Source organism: Bombus pyrosoma, linkage group LG5 (assembly GCF_014825855.1).
Source record: "Bombus pyrosoma isolate SC7728 linkage group LG5, ASM1482585v1, whole genome shotgun sequence".
Taxonomy (NCBI): Eukaryota; Metazoa; Arthropoda; class Insecta; order Hymenoptera; family Apidae; genus Bombus; species Bombus pyrosoma.
Genome location: NC_057774.1, coordinates 2,352,005 through 2,367,347, shown reverse-complemented (window position 1 = coordinate 2,367,347; position 15,343 = coordinate 2,352,005).

Genomic DNA, 15,343 nt, shown 5'->3' with positions numbered 1-15,343 from the left:
TTGTATGATTTTAAAATTCGTCGCAACATACGTCGATCTTCCAGAATGAACGCTGGAACGAGAAATACTCGGAAGATAACTATCAGACTGAGTTTCAGTTAAATCGCTAAAGCAGTTCGAAGGAGCGATCCTCCCCCCCACTTACCTCTTGGGCGTCCATTTAATCGTCTACTTCGTAATTTTAATTTGTGAGAACGACGTCTCATTAACACCCGGCCGACCATTTGCCGCGTCTTACTTATGTTCGACTTAAAGCTTAATGAGAGCCACGCGGTAAGTTCGTGCCTCGTGCGCTTAATGACGTCGAAGGTATCAGTTTGAGGGGATGACGAGGGACAGGGGAGAAGGGGATCGAGCTTTAAGGTCGTAGGACGATCGATGGCTGGAGAGCACGCCGGCTAAAGGAGTCATTTGTCTTCGTAGCCACTTTGCTTGTCAAATCGAGCCGGCCTATTATTACGGCAGAGCGCTGTTAGACGCCTTAGATTTAAACACGCCCGTTTTAAGCTAATATCCTGCCGCCTCTGACGCGGCTCCACTTTTCAAACACGGTTAACCCTTTTGAATAGTGGCGCGCGAGCGCTGCCGCTTCGATCGCTACCCTGCCATTCAGCCTCGTTTGTTCGAAATTTGGCGACGCTTGCTCGTCACGATTTGTAATTGCCCCCGTTCGATCAGTGTGTTCAACGTTGATGGCAAGATCGTGCGTGGAATGTTATCGCGGGTTGACACTGAGATTTTTGATACGAATAGGACGCAGTGGACTGATTTAAATTAGACGACATTTTGGGATTGTAAATCCCAAGGAAATTAAAAAATATAATTATACAGGCAGAAATATGTTTAACGAAATATATTTGTACTTCGAAATAGGTAACTATTACCGCTGGGATGAAAAATATCTAGTTCATAAATTTCATTATATATATAGTACTTTTATAAAGTATCAATTTTTAATTTTCTTCTGTCTGTCATTGTAGCGTTATCGTATCTTACAAAATCTTTTATAGTGCTTGTTGGTTAAAGCGTTTAATTTGTGATGATTTTTAAAATCTAACGAGATTTTAGATATCTTATAGAAGAATTTTTAAGAATTGTATTAAACTTACAATTTTAAACTATTAGCATAAATCTGAAGGTAAAAGTATCGGTAATTCTTAATAATAGTATCATAGTATTAAATACACGGGTTCGTAAAACGAAGTTTCACCACAGAGTTGTCTATATCGTCGTGTCATATTTTCCCAGAATTTCAACGTTAACGAGACAAGATTAGCCGAGCTATTTAGAGACGCGGTATCCAATAAATAAATTACCAAGCACTTACACGGTGCTGCTATACATTGCCCACAAGCCAACGCCGTTTCCCCGTTACTGTTAGGAAGAAGACAGTCGGTATTTTCTCGAAATCGCGAGCGAAGGATCGTTCTGGGTCATCTCCGTGGATGAACGGAAACGTTGAAAAACATTTTTCCCTTTTTACAAGGCACAACGGCGTATGCACCAGCGTACAACCCGCTAATTAGCATTCTCATTGAAAAAGGCTTTTCTCGAGCGAGGTTGAATCCTTAGCTCGGCGAACATGATATGCGCAGGGAATCACGGATCTCGAAAACGAGGAAAGGCCCGCGCACAAAGGGAGTAGCAAGGCTTGTACTGAGTTGCGGAAAGAGGCGGTCACGCCGCGTTTCCGAGTCGCTGCCGGCGCGTCTGCTTATTTACTAATTCGGAAGCAATGTAAATAATCGCGCCATCACAGCCGGACGGCAATCACGGCACGAATAGCCGTACCCGGTGTCTCTCAGGAGACGAGCTTCACTGACCACGTGGCACGACGAGAAAGTATAGTCGAGAGGTATAAGCGAGCCGACGCAGGTGTGACGGGTCAATAAATGACCGATTGTCGCAATCGTCCAGGTGTATCGCCTTCCGTAGCATTGTCAACAAGTTCCGGATCTGAGACACCCGCCTACGTATCTATCTCGGGTAATACGGTCCTCTTTTCCTCTCTTCCCTCCAACCTTTTCCTTTTTTTCTTCCTTTCCTTTTGTTTTTATTCTTTTTTCTCTCTCTCTCTCTCTTTTGTCCTTTTTCCTTCTTTGTTTTGTTTCGTTGAGCCAGAGCCACGCCGAGCGCGAATCCGTGATCAATTCATTTTCCAACGACCGCGGCGAGCGCGTGCATTCAATTTCTTAATGAGGTTTATTACACTCCACTCTTTCTCGCTCCGCCTCCCCTCCGGTTCACCCTTTGCCTCGCCCTTACGTCTTCCTTTGTCCCGCGCTCTTTTAACATTCCCGTTTGATAATATTTTTATTTCCCTGTTATTCTCACGCCCCAGGTGTTTCCATTGTAACCTCATTAACATTGCCGCAAACTCGATACACTTTCGCGCACCCTTTCCCTCTCCCTCTTACTCTCTTACATACGCATTCCCTCGAATTTTTCTCGCTGTCTCGCAACCGGTGATGTTTCGGTGCATCGGGCGTTGCAGTCTAGACGATCCTCGTCAGATTTTCCTCCGTGACTCGCAGAATCGTTATTTTTACACCGGTTCTTCCCGTGGGATCTCGCGAACCCAGGATAGGAACGGCGATACCCTGTCGTTCGTTCCTGTCACGTTATCTCGGCGACCGTGCATCCAGCAGCGCTGGCGGAAACTTTTTCCTGTTCTTTCTACGCGTCCACCGTCCCACCGTCCCTTCTCGTCCGACTCTTTCTCTTTCTCTCTCTTTCTCTCTTTGACTCCCTTTTCTTTCATGTCCTGCCGCAAGGTCTCATTTTATAACCACGTAAACTCTGTTTAATTAACGCGTGGACTGAAAGAGGAGGAATTTTCGATGTAAGCGGCGCATTGCACCGCCGGTGCATAAGGTACAGCGCGCATTGCGATGATCCTATGTCGGATGGAGTTGGTCGAGACGGTGCGCGCCGTGTGGAGGAGTGGAGATGGTTAGAGGTCGGTCTGCAGGGGTTGCAACAGGGAGGACCGTAATACTGGTGCTGGTGGTCGTAACGTTGATGATGGTGGTGGTGATGGCGATGGTGGTAGTAGTGGGTACTTGAGAGAGCTCGCCGTTTCCCTTATTCCTTCAATCAACGTCAGCTGGGGAGGCGAGTCTAGTGTGTACCCTGAGCAAATACTCGCGTGCTCCGCACTAGAGCAGCATAGAGCTCAATGACTACATCATCCACGAAGGTGGTGGTTAGCTAGACGCGCCTTTGCCCCATCCGGTCAGACAGTCATCGAAATCGATTCTTTCCGTGATATAAACGGCCAGCTCGCAAATACCGGACAGTATTATAGTAAATACGCAGCCCGTGGTTCCACGCCGATAATGCGATCACGAAATACAGTAAGACGCGACTTTTGCGCGAAGCAACTTAATACACAGTTAGGAATCATCCTCTTATACTGATATTAGTGATAATCGTTGAAATTGATTATTTGTAAAGTAACGAGTTATACAAGGATAACAGACGATGATAGTAAAAATACTCGCGCAAGAATATCCAAGCCGAAGGAAAAGTGTCGATCTTCGATGTCTCGTGATAAATTTGTCCAATAAGTTCTCCAATCGCTTGTATGTTCTACCGTTGAACCAATATCGAATATCTCCGAAATTAACGAAGCAATCGAATCAAGGAGATGAAAATGGAAGCGAGCTTTAGGAGATCCGCGTCTGCAGAGCTCGTGAAACGTTCGTCCTCCCTTAAGCATTTCCTCCTTCAAACGCATCGTATGCGTGTCGATGTCTCGCGTCTGGAAAGGTCTCGTTAAAATAGGAAGGAAGAGGGCCGGATACACGGCGGTTACGCATGCATCATGGGTCGTCTAAACAAGCTGTTTAGACGACTTCAAGTTAACCCAAATTGACTCAATTGGATTAACCGCGCCGTGGCTCACCCGACACTTGGGAACCGGCCTGTACCGGCGTCACCGTATCCGCGAGAGAGCCAGTCCTTTGCTTCTCATGCAAATACGCATCGCGTTATTCCACCACTTCAGCCCGTTTCTCTCCCTCGTTTCTCGTCCGAGTCCTTTTTTCTCACCCGTTTCGCCTGTCCCCTGTGCCCGCCTTGCCTCGTTCGCGAATTTAGCTGGTTAGCTGAATTGATGGCGTTTGGGAAAATTGCCTCGTCTACGCTTCGTACGGGGCTATCAGAGAGGCCCTGCTCTCACAAGGAGACCCTCCGCGTCTTCTCCGTTCGCCAGCCGTTTCCCTCTCTGTTGCTCTGGTATCGGCGGGGGCGATCTCTTCTCCGAATAGCATCCACAGCGTTGCATCACGAGCACATTGACGTGGTTAGGCTTTACAGAGGCTCTAGGCCGAGGCTCTTTCAGGAGAGTATCGTTCGGTGTGCATGCAGACCGGACCATGTCAACGCGGACCACGAAGAGTCTTCCGCTCCTCGAGCCAGTTTCGCGTGTACACGTGACGTGCTGACGCACGTCGTTCTCCTCTGTCCTGTCTCTCATGTCAATTTGCGGCCGAGGGCCGCGGAAGGAAGAGACAGAGTAGTGGAGAGGAGGAACAGGAGGCAGAGCGAGCGGCAGAGAGGTGGCGTAGGAGAGCCCCGAGAGGCTTACGTTAAATCGTAGGATCGAGGGAGTGTTGCGTGGATTGAAGTGTCCGTTCCTTGGCTAACCGTGGACCCCATGCGTATATATGAGTAATACAAATGCAACCTCCTCCACCTCCATCGGCCTCGACGCTCTGTGTTCTCTGTTTCTCCGTGTCCCCCGACTAGCCTTGTCTTTTATCGTCGTTGCGCCCGACCGGGCGGTCTTTCTCGCTCCCTTGGACTGCTCTCCGCGATATATGGATCGTCGGAAGTCACCTTCCTCATTATCATACCAACAGGCTCGCTCGCTCACTCGGGCACAGCCTTCATCCTGTGCCCTAGTCACTTACGGTTCGCGGGTGACCAACCCAAGTGCGAGCTACTCCAACGTCCGACGATCGGTAGGGTGAACACTGGATCGTTCCAGTAAGCCGCGAGAACCACTGGCCTGGGGAACAAGACGCAAGTCCATTATACTCAATCACGGCGTGATTGGCTCAAACGATCGGACCACCGCTCGCCGCGCGTCGTTCCACGGAGATTCGCGCGGACGTGCCGCGTTGAGTTTCGTAACGTCAAGAAGGAAAGATCCTGCTCTGGACCGCTTCTCATCGCCCTCGAGTTTCCTCTTCCCGTTCATTTTTCTCTCGTTTACTTAGACAAAGGCATCTGCGACCTTCCGACATTCCAATTTCAGATAACTCGCTGAATGTCTGATCTTAGAAAATAACATACTGCGGTTTGAAAATCTTCAAGTAGAAATTTTGAAATTATATCGGTGAAGACTCTTAGTGAAACTTTTGGATAGTTGGAGGGAAACGATATCATTACCGTTTTCTTGATATATAAGAATAAAAATTTACAATGAAAGCAATCAAATATTTGATTCGCCTAGACAACATTTGCTTTTTCCCCTTCTTCTCGAAACACTTAGCGTCAATATCATTCTCTTTTTCGTTTTGAACAATCCAATCGTAATTAAGAGAACCTTACAGGTTCGTCAGTCTCCTAATTCGTTAGCATCCATCCAATAAATCGAATCGCAGTAACCAGGTGTTTCCGATTTCGAGAACGATCAAAGGTGTGTCCCATGGTTCTAGAACCACGAATGTAGACCAAGGTCCAGCTGCAACAAAAGGTCCACGGCACACTCTAAACTACGCAGACCCCATTTCGAGTCTATCTATTCTCACATCTGTTCCGCTAGATTCGGAAGGTGACTTTCCATCTCCAGTCTGATCTATCTTTCCAATCTCTCTATCTCTCTTACACTCCCATTATGCTTTTTATTCAACCATTCCCAGGCAGATTATCAGAGAACTATGTCGAAAAAGACGAATGAGAATCGCTCTGTGTCCGTGGTTCGTATCTCTCTCGTAATCGGGCTCGTGGCAAACTATCGTACACGAGCACCTTAACGACTTGAAACATAGCCGTTTCTTTTTCTCGTTTTTCTCCGGCTGGACAATAGCAGACAGATATTTGCAGCGGCTCGTTTCGAGACTTTCGTCAGCCACGGAGCAATGTATCTTTCTTTTATTCCCGTTATTTCGAGATGACGATATAATTCGTAAATAACGGCTAGAAGAAGCGGAATCATCGCTTCGTTCGTTGGCATACTTTTCGAAATTGCTGTGACTTCGAGACAGTGAGGATAGGTAGTACGATGATGGCTGGTCCGAGCCAAACGCCGCAAGCACGGTAACTTTGGCAATTGAATATAATTAAGTAATCTCGGTACGGTATCGTGGAGATGGTTGGACGACAGGAAAAAGCCGGCGCGGCAAAAACTGGAGGGCAGGTTGGCCGACTGCCATAAGGAGGCCTCGCCTCGAAATGCCAACGACAATAACGCCGATAATCCTGCAGGCTCCTGCTTGCCAATATGCTGCGGACGTATCTACGTAACTGCCTCGAAAAGTAGCCCGTGGCCAATAAAATGCAAACAGGGAAAGACCGGGGATCTGTCGTTAAGCCTCCTCGATCTGCTTCACCGCTGATTACTCGACTCGCGAATCTGGGACTCTTGCTTGGCTTGCATCGGAGAACGAAGGAGGTGGAACTCTTACGCCGAAAACTCCATATTCCACAGGGGTGGACCAGCCTGGCCAGTTGTTTTTCACCGAATCGTGGCGAGGTGGAAATTATTGGCTTGGAACTATCAAGGATTATTTACATTCTGATCGAAACTCGTCGACTGAACGTTGAAATTAGTTTTCCGTATAATTTTTTTCCTCTTATATCTTGTTTTACATATTATCTTTTTTTTTTTTTTCTAACTAGGTAGGAGTAAAGTTTTACGATGCATAGAAAATAGCAATTGCTTTGGAGCATTGGTAATGGGTAATCTTCATGTGTCGATATCTCGCTATTTTTGGTTCTTGGCATTCGATTCTCTCGTTTATGAATGAACGTTGTTGATGTAATGGTATATAGTAATTGACAGTTACAAGAAAACAGAAAAAAGGGAAATTAAGAGATTTACGTTTTTGCAATAGAATTCCAAAGATATTAGTGTAGGTTTCTAAATTCTAAAGAAATATATTCGTATACTTGGAATTATTTTAATAAATGTAAGCTATTTCGATCGTTAATTATCATTACATATGTATTCTATTTGAATGCGATTTCCATTTACAGCTATGGAAATAATTTATATCATTCCCATGTAGTTCTTCCTACTTCTTTGTAAGAATCCATTCTCGTGTTCAACCATCACGCAATTTACTTATTCTATTCAAATACACAGCAATTTTCTAGCAACTGGTTCTCCTTGAAACTTTCCCACTAATCGTTTTCTAGAAATCAATGATGTAACGCGACGTTTCTTCCCATAATACTTGTTTTTGCGTTCGAAATTTCAGAACTAAAGTGCAGAATCTATAAACATAACGATATGTGAAAGAATCCCTACAGAAAAATGGAGCAACGTTTACGATCGCAGAAAGATTCTAACCTAAATCAAAATTTAAAGTATAATTAGATAAATACGTAGTTCTGAAAATCTGCTCAATATCCCCTAAATTAAAAATCGTGATTTTCAAAGCAAGTTTTGAAAAACTGATAAAACGTGGTAATAGTGTTTAAGTTGGCATTTGTCCTAATCTAACATCATCATCCTTTTTCAATTCTACGTAACATCGTCAAGTTATTCGAACCTCAAAAATTCGTGTCGCTACACGAAACTTAAGAACAAAAATTGAAAATTTTAAGAAGATTTCTAAATCACCTAATTGCTATATCCCGTTAATTCTTCGAAATAGTAAACATTTAAACGTACCTAACGCTCGAGATGTTTCTCCCCTGCTAGGCGATCCAACGTACGCTGCTTCGTGTAATTATTAGCAACCCCAAGACGAAACGGTGTTCCGAGAACCCTTATCTCGAACGTATCGGATCGAACAGAATAACATGGTGTCGTCGAAAGGAAACAGCTAGACCGTTACTCCACCCTGGCACGAGTCAACCGACCGGGTCGCGTGATTCTTAAGACGTTGGAAAAGTAGGGGTTCGTTTGTGCTCCAAGACATTAGAGCGACCTCGTCAGGGGTTCGAATAATGGTAACAAGAAGCCAAAACGTCGGTTACTCCTCGTCAACGGCAGCTGGCACGCGCTCCTTCCAATTCTTAAGGAGACCTTTCCTTCTGCCTTCTTTGCCCTTCTCCGCCTTAAGTCTTGAGCGCGCGCTGGGGAACCAAACTAAGAGGGGAAGCCAGTCTCGAGAAGTTACCTTACCTGAATCCAGTTGGGGATACCTAGACATTTAAATCGGGGGACACCACCCGGCGGAACCACCTGAATACTAGCAAGGGGGCTTTCTTGATCTTGCAGTGGCGTAGGACTTAAGGGCTGTTTCTCACGAGTCGATTATGTTTCCTTGATTCCACTGAGATCATTCGGATCTTTATATTTCAACGTTGCTCTCATTTCGAGAACAATTCAAACGAAAGATCACGCATATAAATGAGGATCTTTTGGTTGTCAATAATATTCCGCTAGAATTTGCATTAAATACTACATTTTATCAATATTACGTTGATATATTAAACAGCTTAAAAGTCTTGAAGTGTGTGTTATTCACGTGAAGATTCGTATCTCGTTCCATAAATATATCCGATTCGCTTAAAAAATTAAAGCAGCGGAATGTTTCAAGAATAGCGTGAAAGTTAAATGTTCAATGAATGAATAAATGGCATGAGATTCTTTGTAATTTTAACAATTTCAAATGAAACAAAAATATGAGCCATAGTAACAAAAATGTCATTAATTTAAAAAATTAAAGTATTTTCGATTGTAATTTATAAATTTACGATGGTTAAAAGTGAAGGCGACACAAGAAATGTTCGCAAATCCAATCGAAGTCGTAAGTTTAAATGTCCCACAAGATTTCAACGACCGTCACAGCGACAGGGTAGCGTCTACGCTGTTGAGGGCAAGGACCGTTGTTCCTACTTCCTTTCCAGAGGGAGGACAAAGGGCGCCGTAGGATTTTTTTGTAACTTTCAATATTAGACGTTAGCGTTTCCCACAGAGAGAAGTCATGGGAACACATTGAACGAAAGGCCGTAGAACGTCTCGTGGAAATTCTTCAGAGGAGATTTGCGATTGCACCTTGGGAAGAATTCCCCGTATAAAGGATGTGCGATCTGCGTTTAAATCTTTCTATTTCTTTCACGTTCGAACCTTAAATTCATACGATCCCTTCCTTAGATATTTCGTGCTTTAGAGTATCTTTCGTGACTGTTGTATCAAAAATTCGATCTATCTTGTTCCTAATTTTTTCCCATGAAAAACAACGATATTTCGATCGATCGTCACATAAAGCGGCAATTTAGACGAAAGAAATACGTTCGAACGAATGAAATACGTAGAATTTCGTTCGACGACAAATTTCAACACTCGACGCTCGCCCTTTAATTCACGAGATGTTCGCTGATCTTTCTCCTCTGCTTTCCGTAATTTGCAAAATCCGGTACGTGGTATAACGGCGGAGCAATGTCACGGACAAATCGGACCGGTATTTCCATTCATCCCGCTAAACCAAAAAATTCCAGCATCATCGAGTCCGCGGCTCGTAAAAGTGGCGCGCTCATTATCGCTCGTATTATCTGTAACGCAGCATGAATGGCGACCGAAATCGAAATGAAAACGCAGGAAAGGTCATGCTCGCGTGCCAGGAATAACACGGTGGCCGTGGCGTTGACCCACATTGTTTTTGAAACGCGATTAAACTCATTGGAAACGACCGAAGGTAGATTAATGGTCCTGGGTCGCGTAACCGTGCGCGGAAAGCGAGGTAAAAAGCGAAACAAATTTAACGAGCTGTGAATTATGAAAATCGGTGACAGGCCGCCGCTTTTAAATGCTCTTTCTCTCTCTCTCTCTCTCTCTCTCTTTCTCTCGCATGCCGATTCTCTCCACGTTGTCTGGCTCTCTCGCGCTTGCGAAGTTTGGTTTGGGCGCGTGCCAATGAATCGAAACGATTCGAATGCAAAATAATAATAAAACAGTGGAGGGTGTACGGCGCCGCGGGTGTGATGTCGGGTGGACGGGGGAGGAGGGCGGGGTCGGCAGCGCATTAACGCAATTAACCTCCAATTAATAACACATCAATTGACACCCGGTCAACTTGTTGCATCGGAGCAACCCGATAATATGCAGAACGCGTGTGAGCCGTGTACATACACATACGAGTCACCATGCTTCTGCTTTTGTATGCGTGTATCATTCTCTATATAGAACAGAATAGCTGCCTCTCTCTCTCTCTCTCTTTCTCTCTCTCTCTCTCTCTTGCAGCTTCCTATGTCCATGTGTTATTCCGTCTCGTGATCTCCTCGACTGTCTGCCTGTCCGTCTGTCTGCTAGTCATGTACATACGTGTAAATACACATTGACGATTAGGCGTCATGAAACGCTGATGCGTTTGCATGTTTGCGAATTCATGTCACCAAAGGGGTTACTACCTTCGTCCCGGGTGGTGGATAATAACGAAACGAATGTTACAATAATTTACTATGTATATCGAGAGGGAGAGCGATGCATAGCGATGCGTGCGTGGTGTACACGTAGAGCACCACGATGGACATGGACTGATGACCATAGCCGGGTTCCCATGCACAACCCCCTGCGAACACTACGGCCACATGACACCTACAGGGGGTGGAATTCCGATACACATGCCATTGCTGCGTCACCTCGACAGCACCATGTGGGGTACGCGCACCATGTGATATTCAGCAAGTAGAAACTTAGTAAACCTGCTTGCGCTCATGGTTCGCGGCTTCATGCCGGAAGGAAGTCGTTGCCAATCGCAAAGTATAAGTAGTATTGTTTCGTTTTCGCAACGGGTTCCGTGCTGGTGGATCGCTTTGTTTCGTGCAACGATCGGCTAGTATCGAAACCAACGGTTTCTGGTTCGTCGACAGGAAACTTTCGAAATCGAATGGAAGCATCGAGGGAAAAAGATCAATTCGTACCGTCCCGATGTCCTTTTCCTCTTTCCATCTATTAATCTTCCAAGTATTATTTTCATCATGAAGAAAAGATCTGCTCGAAGAACCAAGATCTTTGCCCGATAAGACAGTAAGAAAGAAATTTTGTTTGAAGTATAAGCTACGCCGATACCGCGAGTTTTTTCGTCTTATATCAATTCCAGCAGTGTGTTTGCTTGTCGTTCCGTGGTAGGACAGTGCAGTCAACGCGAAAGAATCGGCGCGGTAACAGAGGAGATATGCCCTCTTTCTTTTCATCGATGGATTCATTAAAAAATTTCGATTCGCGGTATTCCCTTTGAAATTTCATACAAGGTCGATAGAAACCACGTAATGGACGGTAGGAGATTAACGAACGCTTTCCTCGCCCCGGGCTCTTTTGTGTTCCGGTCTCTTCCTTAATTACCCGAGCTATAGGTGGAAGTTATCTGCGTCGATAGTTCGAAACAATGGCTACCTTAGATTCTAACCCCTTCTCGATGAAAAATCTTCGGGAAAAGTTCACGAGATTACAAAGCCGGTCTTTTGTTAACTTTCTCGTATAATCGATAGTTAATTTTTAATGTGATATAGATACCTTGCTAACTCGCTCTTTATATTGTTCGTTTTCAATTTACTTCGTTGCATCTCATCCATATTCTTTTATACTTTTTTCTTGGCAATTCTTCCTCCAAGATTACGTTTATTAATATCGTTAAAATCCAGGACAGAGTATTGAACGAGTAACGAGCCAGACAAGTCGGTTCCAACCAGCGATTTTCTAATCTTGTATCTCAACCCCACCGGCATGACCTGCAATCACCCCTTCAAATCAAGTCACCTGCTTAAACGGTAAATATCGCATGACGCACAGGAAATGGCTGTTGGTGGTTCATCAGACTGTTTTCGTCTCGCTCGAAGATGATCGATGCGAGTGTCATTGCCCATGGAAATACAGGGTTTTGTAATGACAAAGTCACGTTCGTTACTCTCTGGCTGACGTGTTTTGTAAACTCGTACGTGCTTCATCATTTCGTCACATTTCGGGAGGAATTATAAAATCGAACGCGCAAACAAAACGATTTCAATTCGTTCGTTTTGTCAGCAACGTGATATATTTATCAAATTTAATAGATATCTTTACTTGCCGATATTTGCCAATGATAAATAGAGGATCAATGATTTTTCTAACGTGGACACTGGAAATTTTCGAAAAGATCAACGATGAATAATTTCTTCGTTAAGCGATGCTTTGTTAATAACGTTCCATCGGTAATAATTATAGATCGCGAATGTTTATATAAATTCTACGTATTTGTACAAGTAAAAAATACAACCTGGCCAGAGATCTTAATCACTCGTTAAACGATAATTAGTCGGTACTATACCTTGGTTATTTTATATATTTTTGCAAATTATATGCATTTTGACGATCATCCATTAGGAAATTATTTTCTGGAGACCGCGTCGAAGTAACAAAAAGTAATTTACTTGTGAATTGAACGAAGCGCATCTGCTCGATATAACATATATCGACAATGGGGTCACGAAAGCTTCTCGGACACATCGCCACGTATACACGTTTCTCGCGTGTAATTAGCCCGGCGTGTCTACTTCCGAGTCGAGTTGGTGGGAGAGTTCCTAAAACCATTTCCGGCCGGGGCACCTTTTTATTCTGACCGTCCCACGCGTGACGGCACAGGAGGGAATCAAACATAGGGCGAATCAAACGTAGGAAGAACAGACTTTGCTGACCCCCCTCGAAGCGTTACGTTCTTCGAGGCAGGTACGATCGTAGACGTTATCGAGCTTGAGACCATATGTCACCCTTTCAACCAATAAGAGTAAGATAATTATTGCCGGTAGTATAGTATCCCGGAACAAAATGTCTTTTTTTTACGAGAAACACACTCGAAAATATGTTTAGCTAGTACAGTCGTATACGTTATTCTTTCAGAGGTTCACAAAGTAGAAGAATATGAAGATTGTAATTTTTCGATACGAATTATTCTTTATGGCACATGTCGATACAACCAAAGCGTTTAATAAGAAATATCCGGATGCGTTTTTTATATACAGAACAGGATATAGAGATTGTAAGAAAATAATCTGCGAAGGCAGAATTCTAATTGTTTGACCATCTACGTTGCATTTCATTCTCATTGATGTTTGCGATCTTATACACATAAGAACAAGAACAAGTTTCTATTATTGGACTTTCTTACTTACTTATGCACTTGCTTGTGAACGAAAATGCGTTACCTATAACGCAGATACTAGTTACGACGTAAATTCGCTAAATGGTGAACGAAAATGTTAAATTTTCCAATTGCAAAAGAGATGCATCTTCTCATTTAAAGAGAATGATTCAGTTTTGTTGAACGTACGTAATAATGAAATTTTGGGATAAATATTCCTCGACGTGTATAAACGTTCGCGGAAGACCATCGTCATAAAAGACAAGTGAGAAAAAAGTAGCAAAAGTGGGAAACAAACACGCGATGGAAGTAATCTCTGGCGATGCCAGAAGTGGCAAGTCCTAATTCAATTTTCATTCGGCTCCAAGTCCTTTGTATCGATTCGACAGTGCAAACAGAAACAGTAATCGTTATTCAATTAGATGCATCGACGAGGCAAACGAATAATCGATGAATTCTAAGCTGCTGATTTCCAACCCTCCTTGCGCGATCGCGCGAACACGAGAGAACAGTAGAACTGGAAACGAGCGTTCGCGCTCGCGCGCCCGCATACGAGTTCTGCTCGTACCGGCCGAGGGGAAAAAGTACAACGATTCCATGCTTTCACCAATTCGCCGCTTTTGCCACGTGTTGCTATATACGTATTCCTCTCTTTGAGCCTTCTTGTCGCTTCGTGAGCCACGCGTATATATACGTCTAGTCTCTCTTCGTCAATATACGTATAGGGGCGAGTGCTCGTGTCCTCGAACGCAGGCGGCTCGTGCGTAGGCAAACTATGGAATATGTCAGCCTATTGAGCGCAGGTGCTTTAAGCTGCTCAGCTGTTGCTTCGAATCTCATGTACATTCGCGCGGCTGTGTATCACGTTGATATTGGTGCACACTAAGCATCGTACCGTATCGGCCATCCGCGTGCGTGCAAACGCTGAACCGACTCACGTGTTTCACCCACGCACTTATGCGTATCGGCAATTGAATGGTGAAACGATCGGGCCCTCGCCTCGCCGCGAGCACCGTCGTCGCTCAATGAATTCGTTGAACGACCGTCGATTATCATCCATCGACGAAGTCGTTTCCTGAGAACGATGTCGTGGAAATAATTTACCCTTGTTTTGAGCGAAGAACGTCCGCGTTACCATTTTACCAGGTTTACTTCTACTTATCGTCGGAACTTACTAATCGAAATACGTACCCGTGTTGTTTTTAAGAAATATTATTGTTTTACGCTTTTATAAAATATTCACGGATAAAAAAGTTATTAGTGGCATCCTAAAGAACATTAAGTTTTATCTCATAAGTAACTCGAAACTCGTGTGTATTCGTTATATCATAGGAGCGAGAATACCGAAGCACTTTCAATAGTATCTCATATAAAAGATACCTACACAGATATACGAAACAAAAGAACATCATGAATCGATAGTCAATTTTATATAAATTATACGGCGGATGAATGACATACATCTAGATAGGTACAATCTAAAAAAAGAATCTGGAAGAATCTACAGAAACGTTCAAATGGACAATTCAAACATAGCAAAACCTAATAGTTTAAGACGCAAAATCGTTTCTAAAGGAATGCAAACATATTTGAATCATTAAGCAAACAAAGCTTTGGATACAATTTGTCTATTAAATCAATTACAGGAATACAATTTTATAATAATAGAGTTTCTGCACAACTTTCTATCCTTGAGTTCGATTAAAACAGACAATGCATCCAGTTTATGACGGAGGATTACTATCAATTACTTTTTTGCGCATCTTTGTCGCCAACTATCGATCAACGACAGGGTGTAATTGAGAAAGAGTCGACTTGCCGGAACTGACTACGTTCTGAATAAGAAATTCAATACAAGTAATTTTCTTATGGTCTTTCCACGGCCATCCTCGTCTTCGACAAATCCTGCAGTTCGCTGTACTTGCAGTTTTTCTCGCTAGAACTCTCGGCAGAAGACTTCGGCAGACAAAGTTAAACCATACCGTTCCCGCTACCGCTCTATTCCTCGTCTTGTAGTCATGATCGATTACTAGTATTTTTAACTGGTAACACTTGCTATTCTCCCCGTACACATTCTCCTACGGTTACGTGACATGATCGTGCGTTGA